Source organism: Zosterops lateralis (genome assembly GCF_965231275.1).
Source record: "Zosterops lateralis genome assembly, chromosome: Z".
NCBI lineage: Eukaryota > Metazoa > Chordata > Aves > Passeriformes > Zosteropidae > Zosterops > Zosterops lateralis.
In genome coordinates, this window is record NC_139800.1 from 34,811,490 (window position 1) to 34,827,518 (window position 16,029).

At 41.0% G+C, this 16,029-nt stretch overlaps 1 protein-coding gene across 3 annotated transcripts in view; it reads right to left on the bottom strand.

The window, feature by feature from the left end:
- Positions 1-15,629, bottom strand: part of PIP5K1B (phosphatidylinositol-4-phosphate 5-kinase type 1 beta) — a 100,207-nt gene extending 84,578 nt beyond the window's left edge. For all 3 annotated transcript variants that reach the window (XR_014592543.1, XM_083884131.1, XM_083884129.1), the window contains exon 1: positions 15,601-15,629. The gene's annotated coding sequence lies outside the window, so the exon portion shown is untranslated. The remainder of the gene's footprint in view (positions 1-15,600) is intronic.
- Between the last annotated feature and the right edge of the window lie 400 nt (positions 15,630-16,029).

A 16,029-nucleotide genomic window follows, 5' to 3' on the forward strand; every position in this document is an offset into this window, starting at 1 on the left:
TCAGCCCTCATTATTATTTGTAAAAGCTAGTTTTATTCTATATTTACATATATTTATTTAAATAAAAGCAGTATTTATTCTCATATATATGATGCCTCTCTTATCCTCATTTTAGAGAATAAATAGAGAAATCTCAAAGTATTTCACATCTCACACAGGAGCCAGGTTACACAGATCTCTATAAATGTCACCAAAAACAAGTATATTATCCAAATCTCAAGACCTAAGGAAAACACAAAGATAAACACAAGAAGTAGGAGAGGTAGGTTCACCACTCCAGAAAATTACCTTGCTACAGCAAGTGAGTTATTGGTGCATCTTTATGCAGGGCAGAAAAGCCAGGGGAAAAAAAATGTGTGGTACTGCAACAGACTAGAAAAACGAAGGCTTTTCATCCACCATCCTCAACCTGACATTATCTCTCCCATCTAAGATTTTTCACTGCTAAAACTTTTTACTGTCAAATGACATGCATGAGTTACCAGCAGTGCACAACTCTATAACAGGCGCTTCGTCTTTGAATTGTATTTAAGGAAACTCCCTGAGAAAGAAAGCTACAGCTATCTCACAGGAAACTTTTTAAAAACTATTTTGTCTTGAAATTGTAGTTTTTGAAGCTGTATTTAGCATAGACTCAAAAACAAAGTCCTGGATTTAAGAAATTACGGATTTAAAAAAAGAGAAGGCCCCAGAGGCTGTATCTGCAATGTGCTGTAGCTCCAGACCTGTACCACATTTTATGAGAGGCCAGCAATAAACACAGAGGAGATCTCTTTTAAAAACTCACAAAAGCAGCTCAGTTTCTTACAATCCCATATGAAAACGGTGTATTTTGAAGTTTTAACTGCAGTTATTACAATCTCTTCAGGACCAGAGCATGCTTCTTGAAGCACCATGACAAATAAGAATCTTTATTTCTCCTTAGTTTGGTTGTCAAGCTTGACCATCAGTGTTTGCACAGATCTGGAGTACAGCTTTGCCTACCTTTCTTGATATCTAAGGAAATCTGAAAAGGGAGTACTTATTGGTTTCATGCCTGCACAGCAAATCTCTATTAATGCTTCAACAGTGCAACTGGAAAGAGTACTTTTCAATTTCAGTGTCTGAGTTGCACAAAAAGTACATTAGGAATTCTAACTCGTTTCCAAGAAACTTTATTGAGTTACAACTTCAAGGAGGCATTTAATACCCACTGCACACACCTAAAATGATGGTTCACTATCTGAGCACTAAGTTAAAATATTTGCTTTCCCTGCAGAGAGCCTTATTCTCTTGAAGATAAGGTAAATGAACAGATGGAAGTATCACAAATGACATTGTAACTTCCCAACATCACTGCTGGCTTTGCTAATTATTCCCTGAATACCAGGTCTGATTCTCACTTATGTGCACACAGTGTTGTGTGTCAAGAGAACGTCTGTGGCAGAACAGAATTTATTCCAATATTTCACAGGTACAAATAAAAGGTCACCTTATAGAATATATGGCAGGAAATATATGATCAAGGCCCAGTAGATAACACAGACTTTTTACAAGTGAAATCTGACTGTGTGCAGCTGGAGTCTCTGAGAAACCCTACAGCACAAGCACGTTCACACTGCCTCTTACCCTGTTTACCCTGCACAGAGACAGGCAACAGGCTTTGCTCTCCTGCAACACAGCGACAAACCACAGGAAACACATGGGGGAAATGGGCCTCAATCATGGGATCTTAACCTTCCCTGTACTCACTATACTGTGTTTCTGTTCTTCTGTTAGCCCTTAAAGGTACAGTTCCTACAACTAAATAATAATAATAATAAAAATAATAATAGCAATACAACTACATAAGCATATTTAGTTCTTAAGAGTCTCTCACATAAAAGGCTTTTGGGATCCTCACTTCTGCCAGAATGTGCTGAAGCAACCTGATGGGTCTTAGAGGGTTAGCCCTGATTTTCTCCTCATATTTCAGGTTTTGAGGGACAGCTTGTTGCAGAGGATTGACAATTTAAGTGCAAGCTTTTAATAAAAAGTAAAAACTTAAATAGCCAGGCCTTATGTACTGCACTTCATAAAATGTTTTTACCTCCAGTGCCTTATACCACAAATCTACGCAACCAGAACTGAGGCTACAAGAACCAGCTGCATCTTGCTGAACGACTCATTTCCACATAACAGCTAGCTTCAATTCTTCAACAAAAAGCAAAGTTTCATTTTGTGCTCTATAAAAATTGTGTCTGAAGGTTCACATTTAATTTTAATTGTCCTGGGGTGACTTTGTAATGCTTGTATCCCCAACTGTCTTTTCTTTGTATGCTGGATATTGACCTCTTCGCCCTTATGACTAGTCCTGAGAGCGAAGGTGGGGAGAAGAAGTGCACAGTTTGTTTTCAGAAAATGCACTTGCTCCCCTGCATCCTTCTCATGGACTGTGTTGTCTGCAGCACAGACAGACAGAGGGAGAGAGCTCTCCTTTGCTTTTTGTTAGTTTAGCTAGCTGAGGCAGAGAAGTTCCCTGCACTGGCTTTTTTTTTCTTTTTCTTAGAACTGTTCAAACCTGCTCTGGACTGAAAACCAGAAAAACACTAGGAGCTCACACCTGTGACCCAGTGGGGCCCAGGACAGCATTTCCAGCTCAAGAAGCACTGATGAGAGACTGGGTGAGCTGACCTACAACCCACGGCAAGGATGTTCTCAATTTTGTCATTTCTCTTCAGGATGGTAAGAGGTTTTATTGTTTAATATTATTCATTTTTTTATGCTTGTGAACATTTTGCTTGTTGAATAAACAGTTTTCCCCACTTTTCTCTAAGAAAATCTTTTCCCAGACCAGCTGGGAGAAGGACCACTTGAATTTGCTTTCTAGAGAAACCCATTTGGAAGTTTCGTCCCAAATTTGCCCTAACCCAGGACAATGGTGAAGACACTGTGTCCAGCAAACCTCAAAAGCTTTAAGAAAACCACTGAAGATTTTATTCCTCATCCTTCCAAGTCTGGAGATGCTCCTGCAAATCCCAACCTTCTGTATATTAAAGATATACTATCATTCTCACTTTGTAGATTCATACTACACAGTATTTCTCAGACACTGCAAAACCCATTCTAAATATCACTTGCAGCTGATAGGTGGAAGTAACAAATTCAAAGTCAATGTTTATACTGAGTGTTTCTGAGATCCCAAAGAAAGACTCTGAACATCCATCTCCTGTATCAACAGCTGCTGTTGGTTTCAATTAGCCAAAAACACCTAAATTTGGCTGCTTTTAAATGCAATAATCTCAACTGTGTCAAATGCACTCTGCAAGCAAACATCCAAGTATTTAATGTGGTTGCTACTTAAACAAAGTTTAAATCCAAGCAGTTATTAAATTCCAGCCAGACATTTGCCACTAGGATCCCTAGAGATTATTGCAAATGCAAAAATTAAGTCTCATTTTTTACTAAACCTAATTACTTACTCTGTCAAACTACTTCATAAAAACACATATTCCTAGCCAATTTTGTCATTTGTGATGCTTAAGCACAATATGAGAGTGTTGCAAACACTGAGAAGAATATTTACATTTCGACAGACAAGTTAAAGCCCTGAAAGAAATTTATGTCCCTGTAATTACACCTCAAGTTTGAAGTTAAACTCTTTCTTCTTTGAAGAGCTATGTAAAAATCAAGAAATTGTTCAATAGCAGCCAACAAAAATATCCTAAAGCATCTTTTGCTTTTAACTCAACATTTATGAACCATGAACCATCATGGACTTTGCCACCATTTATTTGCAGATAAACTACACTAAATTCTTCTTTAGCAAGTAAACATTAGCATAATGCTGAGATGCTCTGACAAAAAAAAAAGAAAAAAAAAAAAACCCAACCAACCAAAAACCAACAAACCAAAAAATGCCCCAAAAGCTCTCAAACAAACTAAACAACAAACAAAAATCCCCTAAACAAAACAACATAAAACCCCACAGCCAAAAATAAAACTCCAAAAACCCCAAAAAACCAACAACTGAAAACCAAGCAAAAAAAGTTATAACTTTCATCTAAAATTATCACATGCATTTTAACCTCCAGTTTAACCACACTAAACAGACAATGTACTTGTGTGCTTTCATACTTGCCATAGGTAATGGTGCTATCCTGATACTCCACATTAAGTCAGAAATATTCTAAACATCAAGACTGAGGGAATTTCAGATCATATTTGTTAACTATATAAACTCAAAGTTCTATAATACATGTATGAACAACATATGAACATACCAGATAATTTCAGATGAAAATGAACTGAATATGATTATTTTAGATTTAAGCTCTTCCTTGAACCCCAAACAACTACATGAAAGTCCCCGAGAGTTTTAGAAAAAGTATAAGCATCTTGACACTGCTGTGTCCAAGTTAGCCACCAATACTAATTAGTACAGTGGAGGGTTTTGTCCTACAATTCACACTGCCCCAACTTAATAAAAAAGGTGTTTGCTTCCTAGTAACTTTTTTGTTCAAAGAGAACTTCAAATTACTCAAATACAACCTGATGTAAGAAAAACGAAACATACAAAGCTACACTCCTCTTTATAGCATCATATCACAGCCAAAGAGATCAGACAGTTCTTCAATCACAGGTGACTTTCACTACTTTTTTAAGTTTAACATAGACCCAAACTAGGCATAGGCTATGGATATGCATCAATTCTCTATGGTACCACATTACATGTCCCCTAGACACCAAGCTCCTCTCCATCAGTCACACTGCAATGATGCCTGCCTTCTGCCAGCTGTGCCTGGGGCATATATGCCCACACCACTGTGCACAAGGCTAATCTAGGGCACTGGCAAGACTGCCATTGGGAAAACCACTAGTGAGGGCCAGAGGAGGCCTTGCCCACATAACAAAAATGCACAAAAATGCAAGTACAGGAAAGCCATGACCACATAGAAGACCGCTTTCAGCCTTTGTATCAGGGCACACACCTATGCCCAAGCAGGGTTCCCCTTGTTTGTCCAAAGAACACCTACATTCAGCTCTCACCACTTCAGCTCCTACAGGTCTCAGAGAGACAATGTGCAGGTGAGAATAAGCCTGCACCAAGCTAACAAATGGAACACCAACAGTGAGATCACACAAAAGGGTTTTCATCAGGCTTCAAATTTCTGTTGTCACAGATTGTCACTTCGTACTAAGCTTGGAAGCATGATCCAAGTGGTGATGTCTAAAATCACAAGCCAAACAATATTAAATGATAAAAAGTGGTTACCTTTAAAGAAGGTCCTTTATATGGTGCAAATATGGTGAAATGCACACATAACACAGGACCCCAACAATTTTATAAGTTTAAAAATATTAGCATACTTAGCAGAAATAATCCAGTTAGAGGAATAGTTAATTAAGTAATCCCTCCACTTTTGGTTCTGTCCTTATTTAAGACCCCTCCACCCCCCCAGCTCCTTACTATATATTTGTTATGTCTTTGATACATGGAGAAAATGAGACGTCCTTAGTTCACTATAGAGGCAAGACTAAATAAGATTCCAGGATGGTTAGGTTATTGTTCTAAAATCTAAGTGAAGGAGTAGGACAACACTACAGTTTGTTAAGGAGCTATATAACTATGTAATAGTAATCTACAAAGCTATGAATACATGGAAAATGTGTAAAAAGCAAAAATCTTTTTGGCAACATTGGTAAGATGCAAAGCCCAATTTTGAATTGCAGATAGTTTGCACAAAGCGTAAGGAGTAAAGATGAGTGATGAACATAACTGCACTTAGTAATCGTGCAGATGTTCACGGCTGCTTACTAGTTAATAATTGATCTCCACATATGGTCAAACAGCCATTAAAAAATTACCATTTTTACATCACAGGTAAATAAATTCAAGCACCAAAAAATATGAGCTAGGATATTCCTATGATGCACGACTACTTTGGGGCTGTGCCAAAGTCACAGTTTGATCACAAATGCACTTAAACTACAGCAATCTTTCTTGAGCAAGTTCAAAGAAGAGTTCCACAGAACGCAATTACTGTAAGAATCCTTACACAACATTTCCTCCTATGGTAAAGAGGGTACTGGTCTCAGATGATCAGTTTGATACGTCATCCCTTCACTATGTAGAGCTCCTGTCACTTCTGTGACATAAAGCACACAAAACAGAAGCTGGGTAGCTTCAGACACTCATCAAATTAAGAAAAGACTTATAAATTCAGAAGCCAGTAATATGCAAGACGTATTCTGTTTGGGCTTTAGCACAACAGACTTCAGGACCCAAAGATATACAGTTAAATCTAGATGCTGGAGCTCCCAGAGACTGAGCATATTGTGGCTCTTGTTTCCATTTTAAACAACATTTTAAATTATTTATATAGTAAGAAAATACTGCTAATGTACATTGCTGAAACAAAGAGATAGCAACCTCCTTTCTTTATGTTGTACATTTGTCTTACAACACTATCAGCCTCCCACAGCAAGCAGAATATCTTTTAAAATTAAGAGTGTGACAAGCACATGTCACAGTTTCCCCTTTACAAACAAGCCTATAAAGAAAAGTCAGAATGCTAATCAGCAAAGCAATCATTTATTGACTTACTGGGTTGCTACTGAAAAGAGGAAGTGAATTGATCAGTTCAGCTGCTAGCAGAATGCAATGATCTCAAGCTGGGAACCAGTAACTCTGAAGAGTAGTTTCGAACATGTTTCTTCTTTTATCCCAAAGCTTTGAGTGCTTACTTTTGTTAATAACAGCACAACAGGAAGGCCTGTGCTCACATAATTATAACAATAATAACAACCTGGTCTGCTGAGGTAAGAAGGAAAAAATGAAGGAAACACTGCCCTCAGTGCAGGCTGTATGGGCTGTAGATGACTCAAAGTATTCATTTGCTGCTCAAAGCTTCCAGTTTTCCTACTCTGCTATAAAGAGGCAGTCAAAAAAAACACAAGACAATGCTAGATGGGGTCTGTCTGTTAGCAATAACACTTCCGACTCCAACATAAGTGTATGAAAAACACAACTAAAGTCACACCTAGATAGACACCAACAAATAAAACCTGGTATGTTCTCTAGCAGGATAGAAACCTAGAGAAAGAGAAGCAACCTTGTAAACACTAACCAAAGGCTTGGGACAGCCATACAAAACACCTAGTCCTGCTAAACACTCGTATGTTTCTTCGCTATTTTGCATGAAAACACCACAGTACACTGAATCTGCTCTTTCATATGCAGACAATTAAAATATTTCTCCAGGACAGATCAAAATTAGTTGCCAGTGTTCTACATAATCCCCGACAGAGAGCTTGGGACTGAGCAGAGATGATGGTACTCCAAGACTTAATTAAAGCTTTGCAGGCTAACAAGTAGAACACTCTTCCTTCTGTTGGATTTTTTTTTTCTTTCAAAAACTTAAGCATAAGACTTTGAATAAGAAATACATTTCAGATGTGAAGCAGCATATGAACCATCTTAACCTAAATATTTGTAGTTGTAAACTAAAAATAAACTATTCCTTAGACCTGATTTTGAAAATATACTTATTTTTAAAAAAAAAAAGTTCAACAGCAGACATTTTAGCAGGTATTCCTATATAAATGATACAAAAGTAATTTGCCATTCACATTGTCAATTAAGACCTTCTAATTAGATGGATTGTTTTATTGAAGCAGTCTCAAACTCCTTCTCATTATCAACATTAAAACTTTGCATGGTTTTGTCTACTTATATCAGAATATTAGAAGGTCTCTTAAAATTACACAGATATTTGTGCTTCAATTTTAGGTACTTTTAATATCTTATACTTAGATTCCATTATTTGCACCCCATGTAGTAACATTTTGTGTATGTTCTTCTGCCTAGAAAACAGACACATCTTTAATAATGCCATCTCTGCTTTCTGCATACACTTAGAATCATCACACTGATGGGCGTGAAAGTAAAAGTAGTCTCAGAAGCACCACATCTCTGTATGCAAGCAGCACCATGAATTTCAGCAGAAGTCTAACAATCATAGAAAAAGTGATCAAAAAGACTATGAACTTTACTCATCCACATTCCAAGGAGTTCAAAACTATTTCAGTGGAAAAATCAGCAAACCCTCTAAGCAAAGTAAGTTTCCAATTCAGATTTCTATTGCTCCTGAAAAATATATAATTTAAGTACTGCTCTTTCCATTGCAGTATTTAAGAGTCCTACTACAGCAACCTATGAATAGCTGGCAGAAAAGTTTATAGTGTAAACAAAAACTGATAACATTAAACATTCAAGTACCATTATTTAACAGATGACTTTGTTACATCATCATGTTTGTACTAAAAACAAAACCAGAAACTGTGGAGTCCCATGAGAAGATTTACTGTTTTCTAGCCAGAAAGCTCTTCACAATACTTCCTTTGTTTTCATGTTGACCAAAGTGACTAAACTTGGTGGACATCTCTCTTCCATCCCGGGAGCTACCATTACCACTCAGAATGTGAAATTTTCTTTTCCTCAAAGTTGAGTGGGGTGTAAAGAGCTAAAGTACCAGTCCGTCAAAGGTTTCTCTGTGTGCCGGCCTTCATGCACTGTCACATACCTTATACAGTTATCCATACTGACTTCCACATCACTCAAAATCAAGCAAAGACGTGAGTTTTGGTATAAGCTGGGAACACAGTTTTGTCATAAGTGTGTGCTCCTTCATGCAAGGTAAGACACACGAGCCTTCCTCTTTGCAGGCTACTCGTGTAACCACAGAAACACCAGTGAATCTCTCTGCAGCCTGGTGACCAGGAGCTGGGTCAGCTGAGTAAGAGGCAATCTCTACACCAGACCATCCCCCTCTGCTCAGTGAAGTATCTCACACAAAACATATCACAAAGAAATACAGAGATCCCAATCAGCACCTGGAGGTGTGGATCTGCTGATTATGCACTGTACAATTAAGAGTGTAAAGGTATAATGATCTTTACTTTGACTCATACTCCAAAAGATTGCCCTGCATGGCAACATCTCTAACAGCCTAGAAGGCAATTTTCATGCCTCCATCCTCAGATAAATCTCTTCTAATATGGCCAGCAAACATAATGGAGAGAAAAGGCTGAATAGACTGTATATTTTCTTAGCAATGTTTTGTTAGAATTATGCATACAAAAATATTTGTATATTCAGACAAATCAGTAGCAAGTCTTCTCAAATTTATAAAACCCTATAGGAAGAGAAATAGACATTAAAGACAAAGGATCACAACACAGCTGACTCATCCCTTGACAGAGTTTTGAATGTCAAATTTGACACTGAAGTAACTAAGTAATACAGTGATCCAAAAACTTAACTCAGACAGCGCTACTGAAAATGAAATTCCGTGGTCTTATCTGAGATAGTTTTGATTCTGGTAGTGCTCCCTGCCAGACTCAACATGGCCATGGCCTTGATGGCCACTGCATTACTCTTGTCAAAAAGCTCTGACTCATGACACATTAAGACCAAGACTTTAATTTGGCATAAAAGGGGAGAGCATCTGCAGACACCAGAAAGTTGTCTCAGCAGTAACTAAACATATCCTTATTTCCATGCACCCAAGCATGTTCCCAGGAGGATCTATGCCCTGATTTTGCTAGGCACAGAGGTGAGACTGACTGGTCTATAGCTCCCCTGTAGCTATCATCTAGCTGAATGGAAGTACCCTCTGGCATTTAGCTGATTCACACTGGTACTCAGGCCAAGAACTTCTTGTGAAAACAAACTCACCAGGAGAAAAAACTCAAATTACTTTCCCAGATAGTGAAGGATGAGAATCTCTGTGTACAGTGCAAGGAGAATCCAGTACGTTCACTCCCTTGGCAGGCACTGATCTGACCGTGGGCTTTGCTACAGAGTAGTAAAAGTAGCTAATTTTGCTATAAAGTAGCAGCAACAAGAAGAAAAAGCCCTGATGGGAGCAGAAAGCAAGATTCAGGCCGGGGACAAGGGAACACCAAGCTGTTAAAACCAAGCAACAAGTTTCTCTCTTTTGACGAGATTAAATGAACACCGACAGCAATTTTTCAGACTCAATCATCTTCTCAAGAGCCAGAGAAACTATCAGGTCTCAGTCTATGAACTTCACTTCTCTTATGCCTGTCCCCTGCTGTTTACATCCCCCCCACCACAGCAACAAGTGCAGGTTGAACCGGCAAATGGCCTCAGCAAAAGAGTCAGTTGAAAGACAGCTGCCCTTCACATTGGTTTCTTTTGTTCTTGCAAAGTTATTTTTAATTCAGATCCATTCAGTCATCTGATACTATCATAAAGTCTTACCAACAGTTGTGTAACCACAGCCAAAAAAGTGGCAAACTGCCATAACAGTTGTAGCATTTTTAGTCAGATTTGTTTGGTTCTGAAGGCAGCATCCCATTACACTGCACTGTTCATCAAGCTGTAATCTTAAAAGGCAGCAGTTTTCTCCAGTTCAAATGACACAGTTAAGTTTCCGGAGTTGTTAACGAGGCTTAATAACTGTCAGCTCCTGCAGATCACCCCAAGATTTCTACTGTTAAAGGTATTGATTTTAAGTATTTGTGCAATCAAAGGATCTTTGTATTTGTGTTCATAATGTATAATGTAATTGTGATCATAAACTAAAAGTGCCACAAAAGGACATCAAGACAGGTGTCCTTTTGCAGCAATTTTTTTATTTTCAATTTTTGTGGCAATTTTTAAATTTTCAATTTATACTTTCCCTTGCCAAAATACTGCCAACTCCTAATTTTGCACAAAGATAAAAGAAGCCAAATGGAACCTGAATCCAGAAGTCTGATACTTTTTTTTTCATAGGATGAGTTTTATGATTCACAGTTAACTGCTCTCCTTTAGAAGAGGATAAAAATCATCTTACCAACACTGGGTCTTGATCTGCAGTCACAGAGAGCATTGAATGAATCTTTCAGCTTCTGTGCCTCAGCTCCAGGGTGTGTAATGTGTGTGTTCTCTGGTCTTGAAAACATTTTAAAAGGTAAATCACTATCTATAGAATTTAAAATACTCCAGTAACAAGGATCACATTAAAAAACCAAAGCATACCAAAAAGCAGGCTGGCCAGGTGGCATGCAATCAACATACATAAATCTTGAGCTAAAAGAGCTAGCAACAAAAAATAGCAGTTAATAAAATGGTCATCATCCAGCACCTGCTCTACTAGACAGAAGCATCCTATGACTATGCAAATGCACAGCACCACAAAAAATTTTTCCAAGTAACGTAGTTTTGTTTATGATGCAGATCATAGCTGTGACACACTGAAGAAACTACTGTGAGCTGACTCTTACTTTTAGTTTCTAAAAATTTCATATTTCAAAATACAAAACACAAGCACATCTAGACAATAATGAAAGTATACAAGGCACTTGCAACTCCTGAAACTTCCTCCTACTTCACTGATGACAAATAAGACAGACCAGCTTTACTGCAAGGAGGAAATAACAATAAAATGGCAAATTGTACCCTTGCCACAGGTTGATACGGTTTTCTAGTCACAACTAGAGAATGAAGAGGGAATGTAAAAAAATGGAACTTCTTGCTCACTGAAGGACTTCAAGTTTTTTGCTCATATATGCGGAAAAAGGCTCTTTCAGGACTGTACAAATGTGAAGAATAAGACAACACGTGACCACGTAACTACAGCAGGAATTAGAAATGACAAATCAGATACTTTATCTATTTAGAGAAAATAAAATTCAGAGTGTCAGTAGTGTGAGCCCATAACTAGTGACAGTACAAAACTGACTGAAATACAAATCACACTTAGAGAAGGAATGGTCTAAACTGTACCCAGCACTGAAAGGCAGGATGTCCAGCAGGGAAGACATGAAGACCATATCCCCAACTCCTGCTTGCTACTGCCAGCAAAGACTTAACTAAAGAAAGCATTCCGTTGCAGTTAACTGATGTAGAGCTTGCTATTAAGCAACATGGGGTCTTAATCAATAAAACATGTACCCAACTGCTCATCAATATGCTCCTAAATGCACATTTTATTTTGCCAGATCACTGAAGTTTGCTTTTTATCTTCTACAATATATAAATTTCAAATTCGGCATCACATAACTACAAGCAGTAGAATCATAGAATCATTTAGGTTGGAAAAGGCACTTAAGGTCACAGAGTCCAGCTGTTTACCTGACTGTGCCAAATCCATCACTGATCTCTGTCTACATATCTTTTGCATGCATCCAGGCATGATGAGTCAACCACTCCCCTGGGCACTCTTCTCCAACATCTGACCACCCTTCCAGTGAAGAAATTTTTCTTAATACCTTATCTAAATCTCCCTTAGTGCAGCTTAAAGCTTTTTCCTCTTGCCCAATTGCTTATTACCTGGGAGAATAAAATGACCCTCACTTGGCTACACCCTCCTTTCGGCCACCCTTGCATTCCCCTGATCTTCCTTTTCTCCAGAATAAACAACCCCAGCTTCTTCAGCCATGCCCCACAAGACTTGTGTTCCAGACCCTTCTCTATCTCTGTTCCGCTTCTCTGGACACACTCCAGCACCTCAATGTCTGTCCTGCAGTGAGGGGCCCAGAACTGAGCACAGGATTTGAGGTGTGGCCTCAGCAGTGCTGAGTACAGGGGGACAATCCCTGCCCTGCTCGGGCTGGCCACACCATTGCTGATACAGGCATGATACACTGTTACACACCATTGCTGATACATGTCACTGGCCTTCTTGGCCACACACTGGCTCATATTCAGCTGCTGTTGACCAGCACTCCCAGGCCCTTTTCTGCTGGAACCCTTCCAGCCACTCTGCACCAGCCTGTAGCACTTGATGGAGCTGTTGTGACCCAAGTGCAGGACCTGGTATGGCATGTTGAACCTCATACCCCTGGCCTTGCCCATCAGTCCAGCCTGTCCAGATCCCTCTGCAGAGCCTTTCTATCCTCAAGCAGATCAACATTCCCACCCAGCTTGGTGTTACCTGAAAATTTACTGAGGGTATACTCAATCCTCTCATCCAGATCACCAATAAAAATCTTAAATATTTACTAAGCCCTGGGAAACATCTCTTGTGACCAGCCACCAGTTGGATGTAATTGCATTTACCACCACTCTCTGAGCCTGGCCATCAAGCCAGTTGTTTTAACCAGCAGAGAGAGCAGCTGGACAAGCTGTGAGTTGCCAGTTTCTCCAGGGGAATGCTGTGGGAGACAGTATCAAAGGTTTCAGTAAAGTCCAGGTAGCCTACATCCACAGCCCTTCCCTTATCCACTAAGCAGGTCACGTTTCACAGAAGAAAGAGAAATCACACTGTGACACCAAGTATACATTCTTCAATCACTGTGTAAGACAAAACTTTGGGCAGGCTCTCAGCAATTGCTAGACAGCACTGTACTGTGCAGAGTGCTGAAAAGGGCATGGAAGCTGCGCCAGCCCCCATCTACCCTTAAAACCAAACATGATCCGGGGGGAAAGGGGGAGGTAGTGCCTAGTAACCAGATGCCCAAAGAAAGGTTGTTGCCAGTTTCTACTCCAAAGTAGCCAAGGATGCCAACACACCTAATGCACTTTGGTTACACAGAATACAAACACACTGATTAGGCACAGTACATTCAGGACTGCAAGAATCAGTTAGCACATTTTCAACAGTACATGGAGCACATTACATGACCACATAGAAAGCAGTTTTTATAGTTTCTAACTCATTCTACTGCTGTCAAAAGTGAAAAAAAGAAAGCCTTTTGCACCCTACAGGCTAGATGAGAAAGAGAGAAATCAACACCACTCCACAAACACACCCTATTATAGTAAAACATGTGAACAAATGTTTATTCTTAGGCATATGTTTCAATTCTTCCAATATCAAGAATATCCAAAAATATAACTAGAGACAGCCTTTAATTAGGACCCAATACACTTGGAGAAATAAACCTCCTACTGCTTTTAATGGCTTAAGGATCAATTCCTAGACTTAGAACATGATTTTCAACTCCATGTTTAATCTAACTGTAGGTAGGGAAGAATCAAGGAAAGAGATGTAATACAGCAAAATAAAAATAATTAAGAGGAACATTTTTACAATCTTGTTTTATTTTCTCCCAATAAATTAATTATTGGACACTGATCTTTAAAAACAAAAGAGATTTGAATACTTGTGTTAAATTTTGGGGTTTCTGAATCAGTTTCGAAATGGCTATAAGGAAAAAACCCAATAGTTAATGGACAGGAAAAAATATTTGGGTGGAGAAAGAGATGGGACAAATCAGGTATTATTTATGTTTTGGAAGAGTCAGAATAACAACTACATTAGGCATTCATCAGAACATGTATTCTCCGCTTTGAAGATGGAAGAATTTTGAGACACAATTTAATGAACTTCATTATAAAGTATCTCCATCATAATAAACCATGAGATAAATATCCTATAAATTTACATTGCTCCATAAAAAAGCCCCGTGGGCGCTCCAATACACATTCATAAATTTCAGAACTTCCAATGCTCCTTATATTAGGTTTATTTTAAGAAGGATTTCTGTGGTTTTAAAATTGATCTAAAACCCTCTTCACCTGATGCTATCCAAACGTTAGTGTAAAATCCTCTAAATAAATACATGACTCTCTAACAAAACAGAAGGAACAAACAAACTGTTTCTTCACCTTAAGCAATATCCTTTCAGAAGCAACATGAAATGAGTCTGTTTACATTTCCTTAGGGAGAGATAACAACATAGATACCAAGTTTTCCTAAAGCAACAGCATGTACCATAGCTTAGCTTATAAGAGACAACATTAAAGAGAAAAGAGGGGGTCAGAGGATAACCCCAAACCCTCCGATCACCTAGGCAAGGTATTGGAGAGATTGCTACTTTGCAGAAGTCATTTTATGGTACTAACAGGTTAGTTTGCTATTTAAAGACTTTCCTGCTATCGGACGCTATTCAGCAACATCAGCGCCTTGGGCAGAAATGTCTCAGCCCAGCCCCGCTCTCCCCGCAGCGTCCAGCCGGACCTCCAGGGGATGGGCTGCGCACCTGGACAGCCCCTTCGGCTGCGGCAGAGTTCAGCCCCGGAATGGCCAGCGCCTCAGGTGTGCAGGAACCCACCTCCCCCCACTCCCTCACACTGGGGCTGCTCTTTTTCCTTGAAGTGCTTCAATCCCACAATTAAGAGACTTAAAAGTCCATGGAAGTTATCAGAAAAATCTCCTCCTCCCAAACGAAGACAGACAGACGGACACAAACACATACACCGCACGGGAAGGAGACACGTTTTCGGCCGGCCCTTCAGGCCCCGGGTGCCGGCGGGGCTCGGGGGGGACAGGAGCCCCTGCCCCAGCCCGGCCCGGCCCCCGCCCCCTTCCCGCCAGCCCTCCTCCCCGGGGCCGACCTCAGCAGCACAAAAACAGAACCAGACAAACCCGGAGAGCCCGCGCCGCAGTCCCGGGCACGCCGCGATCGCCCGCCCCCGGCAGGGGACACCCGGCGGGGCAGGGCAGGGCAGGGCGAGCTCCGCGCTGTCCGCGGCCGGACGGGACCGGGACCGGGACTGCGGGCCGCCCCCTGGCCGTCCCCTGGCCGTCCCCTGGCCGCCGGCGCCTGCCGAGCACTGCCAGGCCCGAGAGCGGCACCCACCCGCCGCCCCCGGCGCCCCTGGCCGGCTCTGCCGCGCTCGCTCACCTCCAGCGGCAGATGACGGCGGGAGGCGGTGTCCAGGGACGGCTCCTCCCGCCGGCGGATCCTCCCGCCCGCCCGGCCCGGGGGAGCGGCGGTGGGGCGCTCGGGGGGCGTTCGGCGCGTCCTCCCGGCCGGCCGCCGCTCGCTGCCCTGCGGGCGGGGCGCTCGGGGAGCCCCTTGGCAGCTCGGGGGGCGAGCGGCTGCGCTCGGTGGTGCGGGGCCCGCCGGAGACGCGGCTGGCGGGGCCGTGCCGGCTCCGTGCCGCCCTGGGGCCGTGCCGGGGCCGTGGTGGTGCGCCAGGAGTGACCACCTGTTGGCCCCTGTGTGACGGAGGGGCTCCGGCTCCACTGCTCACACTAAAAAATTTCTTCCTAACTAAATTTCCTCTCTTTTAATTTGTACCCATTACTCTTCATCTTATCTCTCTTCCTG